This window comes from Crocodylus porosus, unplaced genomic scaffold, assembly GCF_001723895.1.
Source record: "Crocodylus porosus isolate Cpor-Errol unplaced genomic scaffold, CroPor_comp1, whole genome shotgun sequence".
NCBI lineage: Eukaryota > Metazoa > Chordata > Crocodylia > Crocodylidae > Crocodylus > Crocodylus porosus.
This window is the reverse complement of record NW_017728931.1, coordinates 142,964,528-142,976,913: the sequence shown is the minus strand read 5'-3', so window position 1 is coordinate 142,976,913 and position 12,386 is coordinate 142,964,528. Positions and strand designations below refer to the sequence as shown.

Below are 12,386 nucleotides of genomic sequence, written 5' to 3'. Positions count from 1 at the left end.
TTTTCCAAGGAAGGAACCGAAGGACATTACAAGCAACCTGTTGATTAGCTCCAAAAAGCCTTAAGCCAACACTGTGCTGTCTGCATTTGTCCCATCTCCCACAGCATGGACTGTAGCCAGCATGTGGTCTGCTAGCTAATGCTGAGAGGTAGGTGTCTGTGTAAGGCAGAGATGGGGATCCTGCTTCAGCAGGGAGTGGTGTAAGGGTGGGGAACAGGAGGAAGCCAGGCAGCCCCCACTGTACATCCAGTCTCTCTGCCAGGGTTGCAGCCAGGAAGCAGAAGGGAGGGGCCAGCCCAGCTCTCTGGAGCAGAGAGCCCCGCTCAGCCCAGAGAGCTTGCCGGGTTGCTGGGGGACTCTGGTTTAACTTAAACCAGGAGGGAGTCTGGGACAGACATTGCATAAACCAGTTTGACCCAAATCAGTAGTGTCTGATACAACATTCAACCAGGTTTATCTCAAACTGGTTTCAGCCATTTTCAAACTGGTTTATGTGCACTGAACATCTGTTCTGTTACAGATTTAAACCAGTTTCTGATCATTTAAACCAGTTTGTGTGTAATGTCTGTCCCTAGCCCTAGTGTGCACTTCCACATGATGTTCCACTAATGATATTTTGCCTTCTGTGTTAACTGGAGCTCAGAATGGGGATGGAAACCTTTTCCCAGTAACTCCTTTGGTGGAGGTTGTTTGAAAGCTGTTATTCCCTCCCATGAGAGAAGTACTCGGGTCAAGCTATTTCAGATCCTCCAGTGAGCCAAACAAGTAAAAGACATATTTTCCTTCCAAAAGTCAGGAGGGGAAACTCTTTAAAACCTTAACTTGTATTTCTCACAACAACTCTGTCCTGATTCTATCCTTCATCATCACCTATGTACCATAAGTGACTTTAGGGACTGAGCTGGCTATAAAAAAGGGAGTGAGGGAGGCGGTTAGGGAGATGAGTGGAAAATCAGATCAGTAATGTGGAAATTAGTATAGCAACTTTGTGTATTCAGTTTAAAAAAAAAATACTTCACCAGAAATATTGTGAGGCTGAGATGCTAATTAAAAGTAGTTGGAGAGGAAATCTACATATTAATAAACTGAATTCACTTGCAAGCAAACATTGGAGGTGTAAGCTATGCAATAACCCAAAGGCTTCCCTAGAGGTATCTGAGCAGAATATAAATGAATGCCTGCCAAAACAGTCTACTACTGACACTGCCTAAAGCTGCGGGGTTACATCTCTAGTAGTAGAAAAGAATACATCCTACTACTGAACTGCATATATTGTAAGAAGGTGGTGGTTCAAAACACGTGCTTCAAAATTATGGTTTCTTTTTAATAAATACCTCAACAGCAATGAGGAAGTAGTAGAGTGTAGTATGAAAGGCTAACAGTAGGGTATATCTGCATGATTTCTGCTCTGCTTTATCTTTTGCCAACCACTGTTGCTGCAAACATTCCAGGAATACTCAAGCTCTACAGAGACTCAATTCCTAAGATGAATTGTTGTCAGCTGAAAAAAAAAAAGTAGCACTGAACATGGTTGGCTGCTGAAGTGATTTGTTTTTTATAAAACATGTTCTCTAAAATGCTTTGGGATTCCCCTGGGTCTATTTTTAAAAATAATTTTACCATTGTTGTTCAGAAGAACATTAGTTATGACATCACCCTCAGCCACTTTCTTGTTTTCAGTTTAGTATGTTTAAAATCCATTGTCAGCCCAGAATATCTTCTGCTGCTGCTATGAAATGATAGTTGTGTATTGTGGTAAGGTCCAAAGACTCCAATAAGGACTAAGGCTCTGCATACTGCCCCCTGTACAAACCTGCAAGGAGATAAGGTCCAAGACTCAGGGTGCTTGCATACCATCTGGAAAAGGCTAAAGGTGTAAGGGAAGGGGGTCCAAAATAAACACTCAAAGTTGTGGCTGGCAAAAGCACGTGCTAGAGGTTGGCTGAATAGATCTTGTCCTTGCTTCTGTGTGTGCGTGTGTGCGCATGCATGTGTATTTCCTAATTAAAACTCAGTTCTCTCCATAGCCCATCCTATGTATTTCTGACACACACATCACTAGAGTGCCCTCGAAAGCTCAAGTCAGTCAAAAAGTGGGGCTTTGAGTCGTTTCTTTTAGGAGGAGAGACATTTCTGTTTAGTAACCCTGCTCTCTGCAAATCCATTCATCTCATGAAATAGGCTGTCACCTACAAAAGCTTTTATGCCTTTCGGAACAAGTTAGTCTCTAAGGTGACCCCCTGCTCTGCTTTCTGCTTGTTAGAAGGAAAAAACGATGATAGTCAGGTGTTACTTTATGCAATCCTGTCTATTTACATAAAGGACTTTCTACCCAAACAACAGAAGCAACCTTTTCTTGCAATTCCAAGTTTCTTTCCAGCCAGCACTCTACCCAAAAGGTTTTCTTGACTTTCTTTGAGGGCTACATTACCAATACTAACTTCATTTTCCTTCCTGACTTTCAGCTACATTTTCTGCCTGGGTTTTGTCTTCCTTTGATTTGCAGACTCAGACAGCTCTATCGAACAATGTTCAGGCCCTGTTTTACTTTCAGAACCTCAAGAAAACCCCCTAAGACCACATCTCTTAACTCCTACTCCTGTCTTGCCTTGCTGGTTTATAACTGGTGCGGTGGCTTCTATCATTCAAATTGCTCCCTCATTTAGCCTGAACAGAAGGCCCACCAGCTTCAGGAAAGTTTCAGACTGTACATTGATTGGACATGTATTCCTTGGAAACCCTCAAACCTCTTAACAGTAGTGTCTGGATTCCATTACTGGTAGAGAAGTAAGAGAAAAGAAAGAAAGGGCTAATATTCTCTCTGTATGAAATAAAATGGCTCCTTCAAAAGGACAAAGATAGATAATTCAGTCTTTATTTATAGAAAAGAAGGCTGAGTATGATTTCACCTTTTTAAGCATGGAGTATACCAAACGCAGTGTGCCCAAATACTATGGAGAGCATACTGAATACCGTTTCCATTCAGTGCCCTTCAAATGCGTACCAACACCTTGATTAATTTGGATTCAGCTATTATCCTGGTTTTATAAAGAGGCTCAGAAAGTAAGACTTGCCTAAAAACCATACAAGTTAAGTACAGATGTGGAGAAGATAATCTTTGTGCTCAGGTGCTTGCCTTAGCCACACTGTACATGGGACAGGCTTTAAAGGGTTGTGGTTCTGGGAGCAAGGAGGGATGTCTCGTATCTAGCAAAGAGCTGTGACCAGGCTCACTTCCTCCAATACAAATTTGTTCTCTTGCCCTGCAGGCCTGCCATTGTTCCTGCTACACAGATCTACTTTGCCGAATAGTCGAATCCCCTATTCTCAATGCCAGCAACATTTTTTTTCACCCCAGAACCTTTGATACATTATTCAGATCCTTACTATCAGCAGCCTCAGCTCAGCACAGGTATGAGACTATCTGTGTAATAGGGCTGCGCAAAACAGCAGCGTTCCATTTCAACCACTGTTTCGACGGAACAACGTTTCATTTCAAATTTTGTTTCGATTCGAAACAGCCATTCCATTCCGTTCTGTGAAAACAGAGTTAAAACAGCAAAACTGTTTCAATGTTTCTCCTATAGGATATAATGGGGAAGGACAAAACAGCCTATAACTTTGTCATTGCTAGCTTGATTTGGATGAAACTTGTAGGAATGGTAGCCCTTTTTGAGAGCACTCATAATCCTAGCTAGCTACTGTGTATTGAACTGGTCCCTGAATGAATGACGATTCGTTGTATAACACAGTAGCTAGCTAGGATAATGAGTTAATGAGCAAGGATTAACACCTAGGAAAACACAAACTAAGGAGAGGAAAGAATCAATACAGAGCCAGGAACTGCTTCTGCCCCAAGCCGAGATAGTCAGTTGCACAAGCACCCATGTCACGAGTTTTGCCTGTCGGCAGCCAGAAGTGCAGGGCCCCAGAACCCAGAAGCCCTGCACCCATCTCTTTGAAGCTAACAGGCTTCATGGCCTCAGCAGGGGCTAGCAAGCCTGCTGCTCCTTAACACACACAGTGTCACCCATGTCACTAGTTTTGCTTGTCCACAGCTTGAGGTGCAGTTCCCCCCAAGACCCTGCACCTTGAAACTTGGCAGGCTTTGTGGCTTCAGCAGAAGCTAGCATGTCTGCAGTTTTGACCTCTCTATGGCTTAACATGTGACACAAGTTTTGCTTTCAAAAGTTTGGGGTGCAATTTCCCTGAACCCCCTGCACCTATCTCCTTGACACTTGGCAGGCTTCATGCCCTCAAATGGAGCTACCATTCCTGCAAGCTTCATCTAAATCAGGCCAGAAATGACAAAGTTATAGGCTGTTTCAACCTTCTCCATTATAGCCTATGGCGAAACATCAAAATGGTGAAACATTTTGACTTGCCTCAGTTTGTTTCAAGGCTGTTTCGACTATATCTGTTCCATTTCGATTTTGCTGTTTCAACCTTGAAATGGGTAGAAACAGCTTTGAAACAAAACTGGTGGTGAAATTTCACACAGTCCTACTGTGTGAAAAAGTATGATTCACTTTTGATGTTATGGACTCAGTTTCTGATGACAAGATTCAGGGCAGATTCAGCCTCTTCCATTTTGTGGCCAAAATCAAACAATGTGCAAGAAACTGAAATGTGACTATCAAGGACTATAAAAAATAATAACTGAACAATGCTACTCTGGCTGAACAGAGGGAGTTATTGGGCAAGGACCAGTATAGAAATGCATCTCCATGCTCAGGTACTCACACTGCAGTAACAAAATGGGGTTGGAGATCAGGAAAATACAACAGGAGAAAAAAAAGTGTTGGAAAATGCCTTTAAATGGAGATCTTTTGTAAAATGGAGATGCCACCGCCAGAAGCCTGAGCTGAAAACAGAGGGGGGAGGCCCTGGAGAACACAAGCCAGAAGCGACTTGGGAATTTTGGAGACTCTGAAGGAGGGAGATTTGCATGCAGGTAGTAGTAATTTTTTTCCACAGATCTGTAAGTAGCTTGTATTTTCCTATGAATAAAACATGCATGTGTTTGAGAAGTGTCATCTGGAAACTTGTAGGTTGGCTATTGATAAATGAGGCAAGAAACAGGTCTACAGTCTGACCTTTTACTATTTATACCCCCAAACACGAAAACAAATGATTATCCCAAAGTCCATCTGCTTACCAGTGACAGCACAGCATGGGCAACACATACCTATACTGGCTGGGCAGACTCAAGGGGGAGGAGGGTGGTATCCAGGTTGGCAGCATTTTCTTGTATTTTCTAGGTTCTCCAAATTTCCCTCCAGCTTATGTCCTATATTTTATAGGTGGCTTATTCTAAATATCCTAATAAATGTTGGTTAGTTGGTTGGTTTTATTTAAATGTCTCTGTTTCACTGAAACATTGGAATGTATCAGACTTCTCGTGGACTAGGAAGGTGTCAGTTAGTTGGGATTTGTGTCTTTGGGAAAGTAAAAGGAAGGCTTTTTTTCTTACCTCCTTTCCTTTGCCATTCTGGAATGATGTTCAACACTGTCTTGTTTCTTCTTTATCTTAGTTTACAGTCTTCTCTGACAAGACAGTTTTGTTTTTGCAACATATCTAACCATCTTAACGAAAATACCTATTCTAGCAAAACAGCATCTTGGTTACATCAGTCACTACTACTAACATTTTAAGATAAAGCTATGATATAGTATACATTGGAATGATTTAATGTATGGTCTTCCCTGATAATGTCTCCTTTCAGGCTTTGTGCTGTGTTTAATTGGATCTCATTACTGGTGTAGCTGGAGATGTTGATGGCTTCCTTTTACTTTGCTGACCAAAGTTGTCACATCTGCAGCGGTTCACTCTACAGTCACTCAGAAACAGACTGCAGGGCCTTCCACTTAGCCACAGTTTTGCAACTTGGCCTAGGCCCCTTGAAAATGACCAACGCTGGCAACAGCCTTCCTGCCAAGCCCTATGTTTCTTATGTTAACTGTAACACGGATCACTAACAATTGAACTATAAACTGGAGAGCCCATGCAAGTAGAGTTAGAGCACTGGTCTTCATACTGTGGATAGCTAGGCTGTGGGGCTCCCCATACCAAGGAAGGATACCAGATAGGAAATATGCACCCTTAGAGTGTGCAAAAAGTCTCAGCCGACCCAAGTGGGTTTAAAACACAGAACTGGGAGAAGGATGAGCTGAAGATGACTACTGTGTGACAAGCAGGCTAATAGTGGTGGTATTCAGTGATCAGAAAGGGATGCACTTGGGATGGTTGTGTCTGCTATGTTACAGTTTGATATCCATCCTCTACCTGGCCCAGGACTTCCTACCTGACACCTGGTAGACCTGCACATGCCTGACAGCAGCAGCAGGAGGTAGCATTAGAGCCGGGGCAGGAAATCATTTTGGGCAGAGGGCCACTTACTGAGTTTTGGCAAGCCATTGAGGGCCACATGATGGACAGCCAGGGGCAGACAAATATTAATTTTCTAAATTTTTTATGGGCCCTGCAGGCCAAATAGAATGGCCTGCAGGGCCACGTCTGACCCCCGGGCCACATTTTGCCCACCCCTGCATTAGAGGAAGGTGAAGACACATGTTGTAGAAGTTGCTAAAACATGGTGTGCCTTACCATTTGAGGACTCCTTTTAGAAGTAAAGTTTGTACTGGTAATTGGGGGGGTTATGGGTGGTGGTGGAAAGTGGTTGACTAAGTCATGAGGAGGGCTATCCAAAATTGCTTTATGAACTCAAATAAAGTAAAGGTATAGCAAATCCAGAAACCTTTGTAACTAACAGGAGGTAGAAAGTATATTTGATGATAGTAGAACTTGGATTCTTCATATAAGGTCCTAAGCCCCTTAAAAAAACGAATGGATTTACAAATTACCCAGGGGTATATATAGCTGCAGCATGGACCTGCTGAGATGCTCTATCTGAGTTGCAGCAGTTTTTATTTTAAAGGGTAGTTTATCCACTGCAGACAGCAGTGGTGCTTCAGCAGAGCAGAGCAGTAGTGCCCTTTGAAGCAGATGAATGGCTCATTCTTAATTTGGCAGCTTGCTGTGAATGAAGCAGATCCAAACTACTTGGATATATGATGATCCAGGTTCCACTAGAGTTTTTGTGAATCAGACTTTCAATCGCCCAGCCATAACTTATCTGTGCTGCTGGTTTATTTAAATAACTTTATATAAAATATACATGCAAACTATATGCTGGAGGGCTGAAAGAGGGACAAGTGTCATGTCAAACAGGCAGAAGTAATAGGAAACACCTCTTTCCTTTGAACTGTGTATATTATTTAGTTGCAAAATGCACAGATTGGTTTGATAATTTCTGTTGCTATAAAATGATAGAGTGCCATTCAGGAGATAGTTACAGCCCCAGCTCCCAAAATAATGCAACTGGGGAAGAATCTTGGCTTTTGCTTAAAACTCCCCCCAAAAAGACAGACCTGAAAGTTGTGTAGGTCAGCTTGAACTTGTGACCCATGGGCACCCTAAAGGCTCAAACAGCAGAAAGCAAATAATAATAATAATAATAATAAATCCCCAAAAAGCGACTTACAAATAACAAGAGAGAAGCAGAGTGGGAAGTGATGGCAGTGTGATTAAGGCAGTGATTCTCCGCTGGGGTGTCATGAGACCCTTGACTGCATGGCAGGGTGCCATGCAGTATTAGTACTGTTTGGCATGCAAACACCTGTGCAGTTCACAAGATTAAACCCAGTGATTCCAGGTAGGAAGCTGTAAGGTCCCTGATGTTATGACCTGTCAAGGTCTTTCCAAGTTCCTTGCAACAGAAGAATTGCTTTATAGTTTTTTTCCACAATAAAAAAAAATGATAGAAATATAATTTTTTAAATTGGGGTGGCTCTAACTAGAGAGAAATGTTGGAGGGGTGACGCAAGTCAAAAAAGGTTGAGAACCACTGGTACAGAGGCAGGACTCGGAGACTGAGCCTTGCTTTGGATGTGTCCAAGGGGACATGTTCAGCATGGACGCATGGTCAGCATGCTAGCCAGATGGGCGGCTACGTTTAGGGGGACTCCAAGGTCCATGAACGCTTCTGGTTGGCAGTAATTATGGAGCAAGGTGTGCCCTCGGGCATACAGCTCCTTCCAATTTGCCCACCTGTGCACTCCAGAGAAGACTTCAGCACCATGAGCCATTGGAGGGGGGGCAGGCAATGATCGCTGCCTGGAAGGATGCGGGCACTGCTGGCTTGTGCACATTCATGCTGTGCCATGCCCACCCGTGTGTGTAAATGCCCCTGGCGGGAGTCTGGGCACTGGCAGAAAGTGGTCAGATGTCTGATCATCCAGGCCGCATGCAGTTTGAATAAATGCTGACTTCACGTCAATTTGTTCAAGTATGAGCAAAATTGTTTTTGCTACTTGTGTGGCAGTGGTGGGGTGAGCGTGTCGTGTGATACGGACTGGCCCTGATTTGAGGACGTGTGGTGTCCCGCTGAAGGAGACACGGGCAGATGAAATGTGAGGTGGCTTCTGAAAATGAGCGAGTGACCTGCTCTGGGGAACCTGGAAGGGAAACGGGAACCACCCGTTCGCCCTGGCTCAGATCTCCTCAGGAAAATGGAAACCCACCCAGATGTGACACAGGCTCCTTCCCTCCGAAGGGATGAGGGAAGGACAAGGGGACGGATGTCTCCCTGCGAGGCCCTGATGGAAACCACGTGGTTTGCGGGGGGCTGCCCTCATTGAGCAAAACACATACAGAAATACAACACGGCGTGACAGGTCAGCAGCGCTCTCCCATGGCCTGAAGAAGGGACTTGGTGCCCGAAAGCATGCGAAGAACAGTGCGTCCAACTATTCCGTCGGTCTAACAAAAATATCACATTTCCCAAAGGCCCTGTCTGCGCAGGAGCAAAAACCAAGATTTTGTAGAATATTCCTTTTACTTTAAACGTGTATTGTGAGCAAAGGTGCGCTGTGTGATGTGAGTCATTGTGATTATGATGTGATGTTGTTTCTTATTTTACTTTAGCTTTTCATTAGTTTATATATTATTTTACTTTAGCTTATTTATTTTATGCAGTTCATTTTACTTTAGCTTTTATTAGTTAATATATTTATTCTGTTTTACTTGGTCTTATTTCTTAGTTTATATATTATTTTACTTGAGCTTTTTATTTACTAGTAATATTTTGTGTTACTTTAGCTTTTTATTTATTAGTTAATATATTTAGTTTTACTTCACCTTCTGAGTTTATACATTTTTATTTTACTTCAGCTTTTTCTTAGTATGTGTTGTTTTACTTTGCCCTTTTACTTTTCTAATATTTTTTTACTTTGCCCTTTTTTTATTTTACTGCAGCTTTTTATTTTATACACTTATTGTTTAACCTCAGCTTTTTATTTATACCTTTTTATTTTACTGTAGCTTATTTATTTTACTTTAGCCTTTTATTGATTTTTTTATTTTACTTTAGCTCTTTCTTTCTGAGCGTGTGTGTGTGAGTGTAGCTCTTTTATTCTCTTTATCGTCATTTGGCTGCAGTCGCCTGTTCTTGTTCAGGCTGAAGGGCTTCTTTCCTCTCGCCGCTTATGTGCGCGCAGGCCGAGCACTTTCCCGCCATTTCTGGAGCCCCGCCGACCGTTGGCGCCCAACCGCTGCAGGTGACGCGCGCCGCGGGTGGAGAAGGGGAGTGAGCCCCCCCGCGGTGCTCAGTGCGCAGGCGTGAGATTGGGGGGGCATCATTGGTGCCCCGGCTACGCCCCGCTCCCTTAGCAACGGGGTGGGGCCCGCGGCGGGAGGAGGCCACGCCCCCAAGCGCAGGCCGGTGTGCAGCCGGGTGGGTGCTGATTGGTTCCCGATCCCCGTTGTCGGGGGTGGGGCTCGTCTGGCCTCGTGAGTCCCGCCTCGGGGGTCGCGCTGCCCGGCGCCTGCACTGGCCCGACCCGACCCTTGGCGAGGTGTTAGGCGGCACCACTACCGCGGGCTCTGTTTGGCGGGGAGGAGGGTGGCTGGTTTACAACGCAAGCAGGAAATCGCATGGTGTGTATGCGTGCGTGTGTATGGGGTGTGGGGATCAATGGTTCCCTTTTCCTCTTTAATTTGCAAAACTGAAACCAAGTGCATCATCGAGACAGGTCTTCTCCTGCCAGTTGCAAGTGCATCTGTGTCATGGGTACAGCTTCCTAACAACATGAACTGCGGTTGCTTGGGGGGGAGAATTTGACTAGGACAATCATTAGATATAATATTATAATAATATTGAGATAATCGTTAGCTACAATATTATAACATTGAGCTATAATAATCATTAGAGCTATTGAAAGTGGCCTCTGCCTCTGCTGAGATAACTGATGATTTACATCCGTCTTTCCCTATTGCTTATTGACTGTTCAGTCTGCCTCCATTGGAGCTTAGTATCCAGCTATGTATTTACGTATAAATATATAAAAGTAGTGTAAATGATTTGTTTTTGAGCCTTGTGACGTGGTCCAGGAGTATTTTAGGAGAGCTTCATTTGTGCTGGGTGTTTTTCTTTCTAAAGCCGACTGGCAAGAGATGGGTGGGAGGACCAGGGAGCAGTGCTGGTGGTTTGCATCTAGGAAGTAACCGGCTGAGCAATGTGCATGTTTGCAGGATCCATCTTCAGGGATTGATGAAGACTCCAGCAGTTGCATTCAATAAAAGGATTGAGCATGGTAATATAAATTAACTTTTTAAACCATAATAGACTTCATGTGTTTAGTGTATGCAATGAATAGTCGAGGCTGAAGAATACAAAATGACCCATCTACTGTACATCTTAACTCGTCTGCGTGGGTGCTGCCAGATTTCTTTCACCTGATTTGCCATCCCTCTGTGCCAGCAGTAGAGGATTGGCAAGTGGGTCATAAAAAAAACAAACCGATTTAATTAAATCTTCATTACAGTTTTTGCAAGAGTAGGGATATCTCAGCTTCTCTGAAAAGTGCTCAGGGCAATGGGCACAGTATAAGAACATGAATGTAGTAAGCACTGGGGCAGGTGTAGGGTACAGGGGAACTACAACCTATGCAGTGCTGTGTACAAAGACACTGGTAAGGTTATAAAACAGTGATTCTCAACTGGGGCATCTGGCATTGTCAATACTAAGTGTGCAAGATTTGCAAGATAAATCCAGGGATTTCAAATAGGAACCTGCATTGTCAAAGGCATTCTGGCTTTCTGAGGTCCCTGGAACAGGAGAATTGGTCTAGTTTTTTTTCTGTCATCAAACATAGAGCTAAAACTAAGAGCTGGCTTTTTCCAAGGCTTGTCTCAAGGCTAAAAGGGTTGATACCCCCGCTGTTCTTGGAAATTCCTGGGTTGGACTCCTCAGGGATGGTTCGCAGTGTGCCAGCCAGATATACAGACTTTCAGCTTCATGTTGCTACAGTTAATGACCCAAGAGGAAATAGGGAGCCAGCACTCATCAGAAATCATGAAAGTGTTTACTGTTGACTGAAGCAAAAAATTGAAGATGAGGACCATCCATTGCAATAAGAGAAAGCAGCGGTGGCAGAGAATTGTGAACCAATGCCTCCTCTTGAATCGCTTGGTAGCTCTACAAGTTGCACTTTGGTGGAGTGGCTTTCATCTTGCAGGATTGCAACATACTTTGTCCGTTTTAAAAACACAGGCCAGATTCCAGCAGGAAAGTAATTGCACTTGTAAAGTTTGCCCCTTACTCTCATTTTCAGCACACAAATCTTGGAGGCTTGCTGAAAATCTGACATTCTGCCTAAACATCTGAACTGTAAACTACACCTTGCATCATGATGATGACTATTAAAAAAAGAAGTCAATTGTCTAGATATTAACTATATAAAAGTTTGTCCTTACACTATCAGCTAGATGACTGATTTTGGGCAGTCTGCTCTCCAGATGACTGGAAGTATTGTTTGCTAAGTCTTAATTTGCTATGGCTTGTACTGTGTACTGTCTCGTCAGGCCTTTCCATTTTAATTTTCTGACAATGGCCACAGGTCATCTCCATTTCATTTTAATGACTTTGTCTCCTTTCTTAACTACAGATGTTTCTTCAAGTGCCCCTTTGGGTCGACACAGTGGGCTCTGCTGTGTCCTGACTGTATCCTTGCATTTCAAGACACAAACTCATATCTTTCTCTGCTGAGGTGTACTGAGCCAGTGCAGGCACTCTTCAAACTTTATGCTGTGAAAAAATGTACATGCCCTTCCACTTCATAATTTGCACAAAACTGGAAAAGTTATGCATGACATTTCTGACAGTCTCAGACCCACAGGTTTCATAGATTTTATAGACATTAGGGCTGAAAGGGACCTCGGGAGATCGAGTCCAGCCCCCTACCCAAAGGGCAGGAAGTCAGCTGGGGTCATAGGATCCCAGCAAGATAAGCATCCAATTTACTCTTGAAGGTGTTCAATGTAGGTG

The 12,386-nt window shown here is 43.5% G+C and overlaps 1 long non-coding RNA gene across 1 annotated transcript in view; it reads left to right on the top strand.

Moving 5' to 3' along the window:
• Positions 1–10,325: 10,325 nt before the first annotated feature.
• LOC109315868 overlaps positions 10,326–12,386 on the top strand; it is a 3,737-nt gene continuing 1,676 nt past the window's right edge. Inside the window, exons 1-2 of the long non-coding RNA XR_002102632.1 lie at positions 10,326–10,653; positions 11,674–11,803. This is a non-coding gene — a long non-coding RNA (uncharacterized LOC109315868). The remainder of the gene's footprint in view (positions 10,654–11,673; positions 11,804–12,386) is intronic.